The sequence below is a fragment of the Pieris rapae genome, chromosome W, assembly GCF_905147795.1.
Source record: "Pieris rapae chromosome W, ilPieRapa1.1, whole genome shotgun sequence".
NCBI classification, from domain to species: Eukaryota; Metazoa; Arthropoda; class Insecta; order Lepidoptera; family Pieridae; genus Pieris; species Pieris rapae.
Window position 1 is genome coordinate 2,919,885 of NC_059533.1, and position 11,767 is coordinate 2,931,651.

The window sequence follows — 11,767 nt, forward strand, 5'->3', positions numbered from 1 at the left end:
TTCACCTGAACCTCATGGCCCAATGCTCTAGTCCAAAGGGGAGAAAAAGGAGTTGGAGGAGACACATATTTGTGCTGTTTATTATTTTCCGCTCTCAAATATATATTTTTAGCAACCAGAAGTAAAAATTAAATATAATAAAAACAATTCGAAATAACCTAAGAAGTTATTTTATGAACAAACTAAGAAAACGCGGTAATTTCAATATCACACTAAAATTATCTTAAAACTGACTTATACAAACAAAACAACACGACTTTAGATATTCTAAAAACACAACCGTCAATCTTAAAACAATAACAAAAAATCACACCGAATAAAAATAACATGGAACGAACTCACAGTACGCGGCTTCGAAACCAACGACCACTCTAGTCAACGTCCGGGCAGCGAATGCTAGCGTGCCACACTGAGGCCTTTCTTTTATAGTAAGCGGGTGGGGATCGAAACCACCTACTGCCCTCTGTTCAGTTTCCGCTTATAATATTAGTGTAAACTCTTTATAACGTTATCCTTTATAACGATAAACTCCCTATAACGTTGGAGTGAGCCGAAGTTGGTTGGTATGCGTTAAAACTCAAACATTGAAACACTCTTTATAGCGATACGCCATTCACTATTACGAAGAAATGTGTTTATATTTGTAGACAGTAAATATTTATTATCGGTATTATTGTTTATGTTATGTTATCAGGTAACAAAAGACTTTGAAGCTCCAAAACATCCGAGGTCGGTCTAGCTTTTGTTATCCTTAATTGCCTCGTACACATGCAGTATGGCGCATTGTTTTCTCGGAAGTGATGGTCTTCGACCAAGCATACTGGGTACCTATCTTATTATCATTCGTAAAACTACTTTGAAACTGTTAACATGTTTTTTTTTTGTTCACTCCATGTAACGACAAAAAAATGCTCAGTCCCTCGAGTTTCGTTATAAAGAGTTTACACTATATATGGAAGAGCCGAGATCATTGTTACCCGAGTAGGTCTCATCAAAAATTTTCATTCTATGTGGGCGTGGCGTTAAATCCAAAAATTAAGAAAACATGCAAGACACTGACAAGACTGATCTGGAAGAATTGTCTTGTAAAAAATCAATTAAATTCAATATACGTCCACATACCATACTTTCTTCTTTCCACTATGCATATACCCAATCCATGGGAGGCCATGAGGGTCTCTGTACCAGCAACTCGTCGAGAACAGCATTCCCAGATGTAATGTGGGCGCGCAGTCATTCCAACCACGGGACCCAGGAAACTTAACATGTTCTGTATCTCCCTACCGATACACTGAAATAAAGAATACGATTAATAAGAATTTAAATGCATTTAACATAAGTAGTGGCTATAGAAAATATAAAATAAATATTGATCAAACCAAGGCAAAGCCCCTATAACGTACTATGCCAGTCAGCATTTTTTTATAGAGCAGGGGTCTAACGGGTCCTGTTGATGTTAAGTAATACCGTCGTCGATTGCCACTATTAATTCCAGAGGGTTCGCGCTTCGTGCTGGCTTTTGGTACACTCTTTTCTTGAAGAACCCCAAGAAGAAGAAGAAGGAATTGCTTTGGAAATACTTCAGTGTCTAGCTGGTTCCACATAGTGGTGGTGCGCGGCAAAAACGAACGACAAACGTCGGATGATTAAACTCAGCTATTATCAATAACACAATTTAACTCAATAATATTTTACTTTCCATATAATTTTTAATACTGTCCAATACCTACGGTGTTAGTAAAATATGAAAACAACTCAAAATTGCAGTTATTACTTACATTTTATATAATTTTCTTTTAATGTTAAAATTAGATAAACTTATTAAGAATATTGAGTTTCAAAATGATCTCTCACCTTCAAGTTCCAAGGATGTCTACTATAATGGTCGGTGGAATCATTATTTGGGAACCCATAATCTGCGGCACCCGTGTCTATGGAAGCTGCGTTTACACAGACATGCTTTGTCCTCGACAAGACAAGGTCCCAATATACTTTTTCCATGGAATTTGTTTTCCGAGTTGTGGAAGACAAAAATGCATTGGAAGCGACTTCTGCCACTTTTTGAAAAGCGTGAAGATTCATTGATCGACCGGGAACAATGCAGTCTTCAGTCTCAGCAAGGGCATTTAATACTAAACGATCTTTTGTCGGGATTTCATCAGACGAATAATTATCTGTCGAATCACCTGGCTCCAGCATTTGCTTTTATGCCTGCAAAGGACTTCGTGCACGGTTAAACATCCTTGATTGACTTATTTCGCACGTTCCACTTGTTCTATCAAATTTTCATTCTCCAACGTTGTCATCACTTCATATGTTAGTAGATATTTTTCATAAATTTGTTTAATTTTTTGACCGGGATTTTTTAAATTATTACAACACTTTAATTGCTCGGCAACTTTGTTCCATTGTACTATTTTTGTTAGCTTCTTTAGGCCACCCATTTGCTGTACTAGCTTGAATAAATATGGTAAGTCCACTTCCAAGCCGCTTAGTAGTGGCGGTCGCCTAAATGTCACTTTTTGCGACGCCAAGACGGCTTTGAAAGTGCTCAACTTTTTGGCAGCTGGCCCATATCGTTTGAACATCCGTTGCACGTAGTGGTTGGTTACATTAAAGTTCATAGTCCCATCAAGATTACAGGGTGGTGTGAATCCATCAGGTGGTATAACTTTGCATAAACCATATTTGGACGCTTCTGGTAAAATTTTCTCTATGTATGTTAGTTAATAGTCTTTATGTTTTACACTACTACAATAAATGTTTTCTATCTATACATTTGGTTTTAATCAATTATTCATTACATTCGGCTATTATTTTCTAATATAGGAGACGTTGGGAGCTTAGAAAATTCAACAAGTCTTCCGCAGTAGACGAAACTGTTTATAGCTCTGTCGGGTCTTGTGTCTCGAGTCCAAAGAAGTTTATGCTTAAAAGACGGTCTCTGTCGCTCCTCCTGTCTCCGAAGACACTCTCCTTAAAGGCTTAGTCAGCATCGGGGCACTGAGCGATAACACATCGAGCGACGTTCAGTTTCATGGTAATTTAGAGCGATTGGAATCGTCAACGACCAGTCACTTTCCGAGCAGCTTGATCCATTGGCGACGAGTAGAGATATGTGACTCTCTGCATCTTCATCCGAGTTTGAAAAAGTATCTAAATTTAAACACCTAATTAAACCGACACTTTCATTTAGAACATTTTCCGCACGGTAATTGTTATTCTTTTGAAATTACACAGATTATAATATACTAATATATACGTCCGCTATCTTGTTTGTCAATTGTTGATTGTTCATATCGTCAAGTGCTTTTTTATTCGTCTCAGTGACGTTTATTGAAAGTAAATTTAATTAGGGTTTACTGTGTGCGCGTGTGTGTGTGTGTGCAAATGTGTGTTTACTTGTATTCGTTTTTACAACAAACTCCCAACCGAAATTAGAGAACTGTCAGTAAATAAATTCAAAGCCCTTGTTAAAATTAAATTAATTAATAAAGCCTTTTATAAATGTGGCGAACAATTTGCATTAAAAACTTGGCGATTTAAAAGAGTGGCGGAAAGTTTCTTGCCAGTTCTTCTTACCCGCTCTACGCCCTCGACTTGCGAACTGGTTGTAAATGCAAATTTAATTTGTTTTTTTTTTGACGTTCATAAGTGTAGTACATGTTTACCTAGATGAATATTTTGAGTTTACTAGAATAAACATTCAACTTACATCAAACGTTTCACCGAGACAATGTATCCAGGACAATGTAGCGAAGTACACACTAGTCGGATATTGTGTATCCCGTGGCAATTGAAGATGAATAGGCTTTTGGGCAAACTATTATAAATTCGCCCGGATTTTGGACAGCCCGGCACAGAGACACCGAATCCTGCAATAATTCCGGTGGGATCATCGCAATGTCCGATGGCAACCAAACGGATTTATTCTGGACGAACGCCGGGCACAAGCGTTCCACTGCTTTCCGAAATGTATCGCTTTGCGAATCGTCGATGCCATACCTGGAATGCGTTCGAGCAATGTAAAAAAAAAATGTTAAACAGATAATAGATAAAATTGATTAACAGAAAATTGAAATAAATTCAAAGAGTTTGAGGAAAGCACCAACTCAGGTGTCACCCGGATTCTACTACCAAGCGCCAACTTCAATATTTAATTAGCGCCTGTTCACCTGAACCTCATGGCCCAATGCTCTAGTCCAAAGGGGAGAAAAAGGAGTTGGAGGAGACACATATTTGTGCTGTTTATTATTTTCCGCTCTCAAATATATATTTTTAGCAACCAGAAGTAAAAATTAAATATAATAAAAACAATTCGAAATAACCTAAGAAGTTATTTTATGAACAAACTAAGAAAACGCGGTAATTTCAATATCACACTAAAATTATCTTAAAACTGACTTATACAAACAAAACAACACGACTTTAGATATTCTAAAAACACAACCGTCAATCTTAAAACAATAACAAAAAATCACACCGAATAAAAATAACATGGAACGAACTCACAGTACGCGGCTTCGAAACCAACGACCACTCTAGTCAACGTCCGGGCAGCGAATGCTAGCGTGCCACACTGAGGCCTTTCTTTTATAGTAAGCGGGTGGGGATCGAAACCACCTACTGCCCTCTGTTCAGTTTCCGCTTATAATATTAGTGTAAAGTCTTTATAACGTTATCCTTTATAACGATAAACTCCCTATAACGTTGGAGTGAGCCGAAGTTGGTTGGTATGCGTTAAAACTCAAACATTGAAACACTCTTTATAGCGATACGCCATTCACTATTACGAAGAAATGTGTTTATATTTGTAGACAGTAAATATTTATTATCGGTATTATTGTTTATGTTATGTTATCAGGTAACAAAAGACTTTGAAGCTCCAAAACATCCGAGGTCGGTCTAGCTTTTGTTATCCTTAATTGCCTCGTACACATGCAGTATGGCGCATTGTTTTCTCGGAAGTGATGGTCTTCGACCAAGCATACTGGGTACCTATCTTATTATCATTCGTAAAACTACTTTGAAACTGTTAACATGTTTTTTTTTTGTTCACTCCATGTAACGACAAAAAAATGCTCAGTCCCTCGAGTTTCGTTATAAAGAGTTTACACTGTATATGGAAGAGCCGAGATCATTGTTACCCGAGTAGGTCTCATCAAAAATTTTCATTCTATGTGGGCGTGGCGTTAAATCCAAAAATTAGGAAAACATGCAAGACACTGACAAGACTGATCTAGAATAATTGTCTTGTAAAAAATCAATAAAATTTAATATACGTCCACATACCATACTTTCTTCTTTCCACTATGCATGTTCTTATTGCGAATCGATACGAAAACGAATAATAAAACACGTGTTAATGTTTAATGTCGTGCAGTAGCTGAGCGAACGGGGGGACGACACGAAGTCCAGCGCCGAAGAGAAGAAGTGAACAAAATTTACTACAAAACCGGTCGTGCAACTTGTCGCGCCCCGCACGCACCGCACCCCCGCAACAACGTTTAATATGCAACTTCTTAAATATACTTCTATCGTGCACATATTCCCCCCCGTGCATTTCATGCACCCTCTGACGCGAGCACGATGACCTTCTTAGTCGCCCGTCTGACGAGTCCAGCTTTTGTTCGTTCTTCTATCACGCGGACGACTCCATCCTTCCCGGGGTACGTGGCGGTGACGCGTCCCTTGGGCCAAGAGTTACGAGGAATGGCGTCGTCCACCAGCAGGACTAGGTCACCAAGCTTAGGGGCGGTGCTACGGCTCCTGGGATCTCGGCGATTCTGTAATATACGTTATATGGTGGTTAGCTTAATGTATCCAGGCGATATACAGACGGACATAATAGCTATTTCCGTCCAAAATCGGAGGAGATCGTTGTTTCTCTGGCAGGTCTGGGGCTGATTCTATTCGTGACTTTAAACGTATGATTCCTTCTTCGTCTATTGAAACGCTTAAAGTTCGAAGTCGACTGTTTTTCCCGACAGGAAGATTGCCACGCAGCCGCCGCAAATCCTCTTCAAAGCATGCTTCTTGTGACGCTTTCCACCATAATGTTTCGGCTTTCTTTATGTGATGTGCTTCCAGAGATACTGTCTTCGCGTGTCTTCTTTGGCCACATAATCCGATAAATTGTAGAACTCTTCCAGTACTTCTAATGAGACGGATCCAAGAGGAGAATCTTGTTGCCTCTGGAAGGGACTCTTTTAAGCAAGGCTTTACATTATTATTTATTGCTGCCACGCGCTCCTCTCCCGTAGCAACAATCTCTGCCACTTCTTCCTGGGGCCAGTTTTCTTCTGACGAATAAAGGAATTCTGGTCCCTCAAACCATCGATGCTCGCTGTTGAAACTTCGAGGTACCTGTCTTGTAGTGTTGTCAGCAACATTTAAAGCAGTTGGTACCCATCTCCATTCATTTACTTTCGTTCCTTCTTCTATTTTAGCTACTCGGTGAGCAACGAATGGTTTGAAAACCCGCGGGCCCGACCGTAACCAGGCAAGTACTGTTTTAGAGTCAGTACAGCACTACAAATACACACTATAAAATATTTAACACATTATATTTTCAAAGCACAACACACGTCGTATTTACTTAAATATAATTTAATTAAATATCTCACCCCACTCGTATCCACAACACAATTATCATGTTCTATTTTACACAATTACAAAACAATATTCTCAAACTTATTAACTCTAAATTCGACGTTTATTTCGACAGTTAGACGGTAGGCACGCTCGATTAATTAAATAGTTAACTTGCAATTAGATACGTAATATGTTGATCACTTAATATAAAATTTTAACGAAACGAACACTATATTAAGGAACCACTAAAACGAAACAATTCAATACACAACTAACTACAAACGAATTTAATGTTAACTATATTCAACACGTGCACTATCACTTGACACTAAACAAATGAATAGATATTTCACTACGTATTTCGAGAAATCCATCTTTTAATGTCCATCCGGTTCGAAGACCAAAAAATGTTCTTATTGCGAATCGATACGAAAACGAATAATAAAACACGTGTTAATGTTCAATGTCGTGCAGTAGCTGAGCGAACGGGGGGACGACACGAAGTCCAGCGCCGAAGAGAAGAAGTGAACAAAATTTACTACAAAACCGGTCGTGCAACTTGTCGCGCCCCGCACGCACCGCACCCCCGCAACAACGTTTAATATGCAACTTCTTAAATATACTTCTATCGTGCACAATGCATATACCCAATCCATGGGAGGCCATGAGGGTCTCTGTGCCAGCAACTCGTCGAGAACAGCATTCCCAGATGTAATGTGGGCGCAGTCATTCCAACCACGGGACCCAGGAAACTTAACATGTTCTGTATCTCCCTACCGATACACTGAAATAATGAATACGATTAATAAGAATTTAAATGCATTTAACATAAGTAGTGGCTATAGAAAATGTAAAATAAATATTGATCAAACCAAGGCAAAGCCCCTATAACGTACTATGCCAGTCAGCATTTTTTTATAGAGCAGGGGTCTAACGGGTCCTGTTGATGTTAAGTAATACCGTCGTCGATTGCCACTATTAATTCCAGAGGGTTCGCGCTTCGTGCTGGCTTTTGGTACACTCTTTTCTTGAAGAACCCCAAGAAGAAGAAGAAGGAATTGCTTTGGAAATACTTCAGTGTCTAGCTGGTTCCACATAGTGGTGGTGCGCGGCAAAAACGAACGACAAACGTCGGATGATTAAACTCAGCTATTATCAATAACACAATTTAACTCAATAATATTTTACTTTCCATATAATTTTTAATACTGTCCAATACCTACGGTGTTAGTAAAATATGAAAACAACTCAAAATTGCAGTTATTACTTACATCTATACTAATATTATAAAGAGGAAAGGTTTGATTTTTTGTTTGTTTGTTTGTATGAATTGAATAGGCTCCGAAACTACTTGGCAGATTTGAAAAATTCTTTCACTGTTGGAAAGCTACATCATTCCTGAGTGACATAGGCTATATTTCATTTTCAAAAAAATAGGCATCCTTACTAAAATTACGATAACATTAACATTTGTTTATTATTTGATACAATTCTAACAGATGGCGCTGAGTTAAAGGTAGTAGTTTGGCAAGACGACGTTTGCCAGGTCAGCTAGTTTTATATAATTTTCTTTTAATGTTAAAATTAGATAAACTTATTAAGAATATTGAGTTTCAAAATGATCTCTCACCTTCAAGTTCCAAGGATGTCTACTATAATGGTCGGTGGAATCATTATTTGGGAACCCATAATCTGCGGCACCCGTGTCTATGGAAGCTGCGTTTACACAGACATGCTTTGTCCTCGACAAGACAAGGTCCCAATATACTTTTTCCATGGAATTTGTTTTCCGAGTTGTGGAAGACAAAAATGCATTGGAAGCGACTTCTGCCACTTTTTGAAAAGCGTGAAGATTCATTGATCGACCGGGAACAATGCAGTCTTCAGTCTCAGCAAGGGCATTTAATACTAAACGATCTTTTGTCGGGATTTCATCAGACGAATAATTATCTGTCGAATCACCTGGCTCCAGCATTTGCTTTTATGCCTGCAAAGGACTTCGTGCACGGTTAAACATCCTTGATTGACTTATTTCGCACGTTCCACTTGTTCTATCAAATTTTCATTCTCCAACGTTGTCATCACTTCATATGTTAGTAGATATTTTTCATAAATTTGTTTAATTTTTTGACCGGGATTTTTTAAATTATTACAACACTTTAATTGCTCGGCAACTTTGTTCCATTGTACTATTTTTGTTAGCTTCTTTAGGCCACCCATTTGCTGTACTAGCTTGAATAAATATGGTAAGTCCACTTCCAAGCCGCTTAGTAGTGGCGGTCGCCTAAATGTCACTTTTTGCGACGCCAAGACGGCTTTGAAAGTGCTCAACTTTTTGGCAGCTGGCCCATATCGTTTGAACATCCGTTGCACGTAGTGGTTGGTTACATTAAAGTTCATAGTCCCATCAAGATTACAGGGTGGTGTGAATCCATCAGGTGGTATAACTTTGCATAAACCATATTTGGACGCTTCTGGTAAAATTTTCTCTATGTATGTTAGTTAATAGTCTTTATGTTTTACACTACTACAATAAATGTTTTCTATCTATACATTTGGTTTTAATCAATTATTCATTACATTCGGCTATTATTTTCTAATATAGGAGACGTTGGGAGCTTAGAAAATTCAACAAGTCTTCCGCAGTAGACGAAACTGTTTATAGCTCTGTCGGGTCTTGTGTCTCGAGTCCAAAGAAGTTTATGCTTAAAAGACGGTCTCTGTCGCTCCTCCTGTCTCCGAAGACACTCTCCTTAAAGGCTTAGTCAGCATCGGGGCACTGAGCGATAACACATCGAGCGACGTTCAGTTTCATGGTAATTTAGAGCGATTGGAATCGTCAACGACCAGTCACTTTCCGAGCAGCTTGATCCATTGGCGACGAGTAGAGATATGTGACTCTCTGCATCTTCATCCGAGTTTGAAAAAGTATCTAAATTTAAACACCTAATTAAACCGACACTTTCATTTAGAACATTTTCCGCACGGTAATTGTTATTCTTTTGAAATTACACAGATTATAATATACTAATATATACGTCCGCTATCTTGTTTGTCAATTGTTGATTGTTCATATCGTCAAGTGCTTTTTTATTCGTCTCAGTGACGTTTATTGAAAGTAAATTTAATTAGGGTTTACTGTGTGCGCGTGTGTGTGTGTGTGCAAATGTGTGTTTACTTGTATTCGTTTTTACAACAAACTCCCAACCGAAATTAGAGAACTGTCAGTAAATAAATTCAAAGCCCTTGTTAAAATTAAATTAATTAATAAAGCCTTTTATAAATGTGGCGAACAATTTGCATTAAAAACTTGGCGATTTAAAAGAGTGGCGGAAAGTTTCTTGCCAGTTCTTCTTACCCGCTCTACGCCCTCGACTTGCGAACTGGTTGTAAATGCAAATTTAATTTGTTTTTTTTTTGACGTTCATAAGTGTAGTACATGTTTACCTAGATGAATATTTTGAGTTTACTAGAATAAACATTCAACTTACATCAAACGTTTCACCGAGACAATGTATCCAGGACAATGTAGCGAAGTACACACTAGTCGGATATTGTGTATCCCGTGGCAATTGAAGATGAATAGGCTTTTGGGCAAACTATTATAAATTCGCCCGGATTTTGGACAGCCCGGCACAGAGACACCGAATCCTGCAATAATTCCGGTGGGATCATCGCAATGTCCGATGGCAACCAAACGGATTTATTCTGGACGAACGCCGGGCACAAGCGTTCCACTGCTTTCCGAAATGTATCGCTTTGCGAATCGTCGATGCCATACCTGGAATGCGTTCGAGCAATGTAAAAAAAAAAATGTTAAACAGATAATAGATAAAATTGATTAACAGAAAATTGAAATAAATTCAAAGAGTTTGAGGAAAGCACCAACTCAGGTGTCACCCGGATTCTACTACCAAGCGCCAACTTCAATATTTAATTAGCGCCTGTTCACCTGAACCTCATGGCCCAATGCTCTAGTCCAAAGGGGAGAAAAAGGAGTTGGAGGAGACACATATTTGTGCTGTTTATTATTTTCCGCTCTCAAATATATATTTTTAGCAACCAGAAGTAAAAATTAAATATAATAAAAACAATTCGAAATAACCTAAGAAGTTATTTTATGAACAAACTAAGAAAACGCGGTAATTTCAATATCACACTAAAATTATCTTAAAACTGACTTATACAAACAAAACAACACGACTTTAGATATTCTAAAAACACAACCGTCAATCTTAAAACAATAACAAAAAATCACACCGAATAAAAATAACATGGAACGAACTCACAGTACGCGGCTTCGAAACCAACGACCACTCTAGTCAACGTCCGGGCAGCGAATGCTAGCGTGCCACACTGAGGCCTTTCTTTTATAGTAAGCGGGTGGGGATCGAAACCACCTACTGCCCTCTGTTCAGTTTCCGCTTATAATATTAGTGTAAAGTCTTTATAACGTTATCCTTTATAACGATAAACTCCCTATAACGTTGGAGTGAGCCGAAGTTGGTTGGTATGCGTTAAAACTCAAACATTGAAACACTCTTTATAGCGATACGCCATTCACTGTTACGAAGAAATGTGTTTATATTTGTAGACAGTAAATATTTATTATCGGTATTATTGTTTATGTTATGTTATCAGGTAACAAAAGACTTTGAAGCTCCAAAACATCCGAGGTCGGTCTAGCTTTTGTTATCCTTAATTGCCTCGTACACATGCAGTATGGCGCATTGTTTTCTCGGAAGTGATGGTCTTCGACCAAGCATACTGGGTACCTATCTTATTATCATTCGTAAAACTACTTTGAAACTGTTAACATGTTTTTTTTTTGTTCACTCCATGTAACGACAAAAAAATGCTCAGTCCCTCGAGTTTCGTTATAAAGAGTTTACACTGTATATGGAAGAGCCGAGATCATTGTTACCCGAGTAGGTCTCATCAAAAATTTTCATTCTATGTGGGCGTGGCGTTAAATCCAAAAATTAGGAAAACATGCAAGACACTGACAAGACTGATCTAGAAGAATTGTCTTGTAAAAAATCAATAAAATTTAATATACGTCCACATACCATACTTTCTTCTTTCCACTATGCATGTTCTTATTGCGAATCGATACGAAAACGAATAATAAAACACGTGTTAATGTTCAATGTCGTGCAGTAGCTGAGCGAAC

The 11,767-nt window shown here is 38.2% G+C and overlaps 1 long non-coding RNA gene across 1 annotated transcript; it reads right to left on the reverse strand.

Annotated features, from left to right (window-relative positions):
- Positions 1-7,047: 7,047 nt before the first annotated feature.
- LOC123690497 lies at positions 7,048-8,524 on the reverse strand. Its single transcript, XR_006751118.1, has 2 exons — positions 8,225-8,524; positions 7,048-7,378 (listed from the first exon to the last, which is right to left on the reverse strand). It is a non-coding gene; the product is annotated as an uncharacterized LOC123690497 (long non-coding RNA).
- Positions 8,525-11,767: the final 3,243 nt, after the last annotated feature.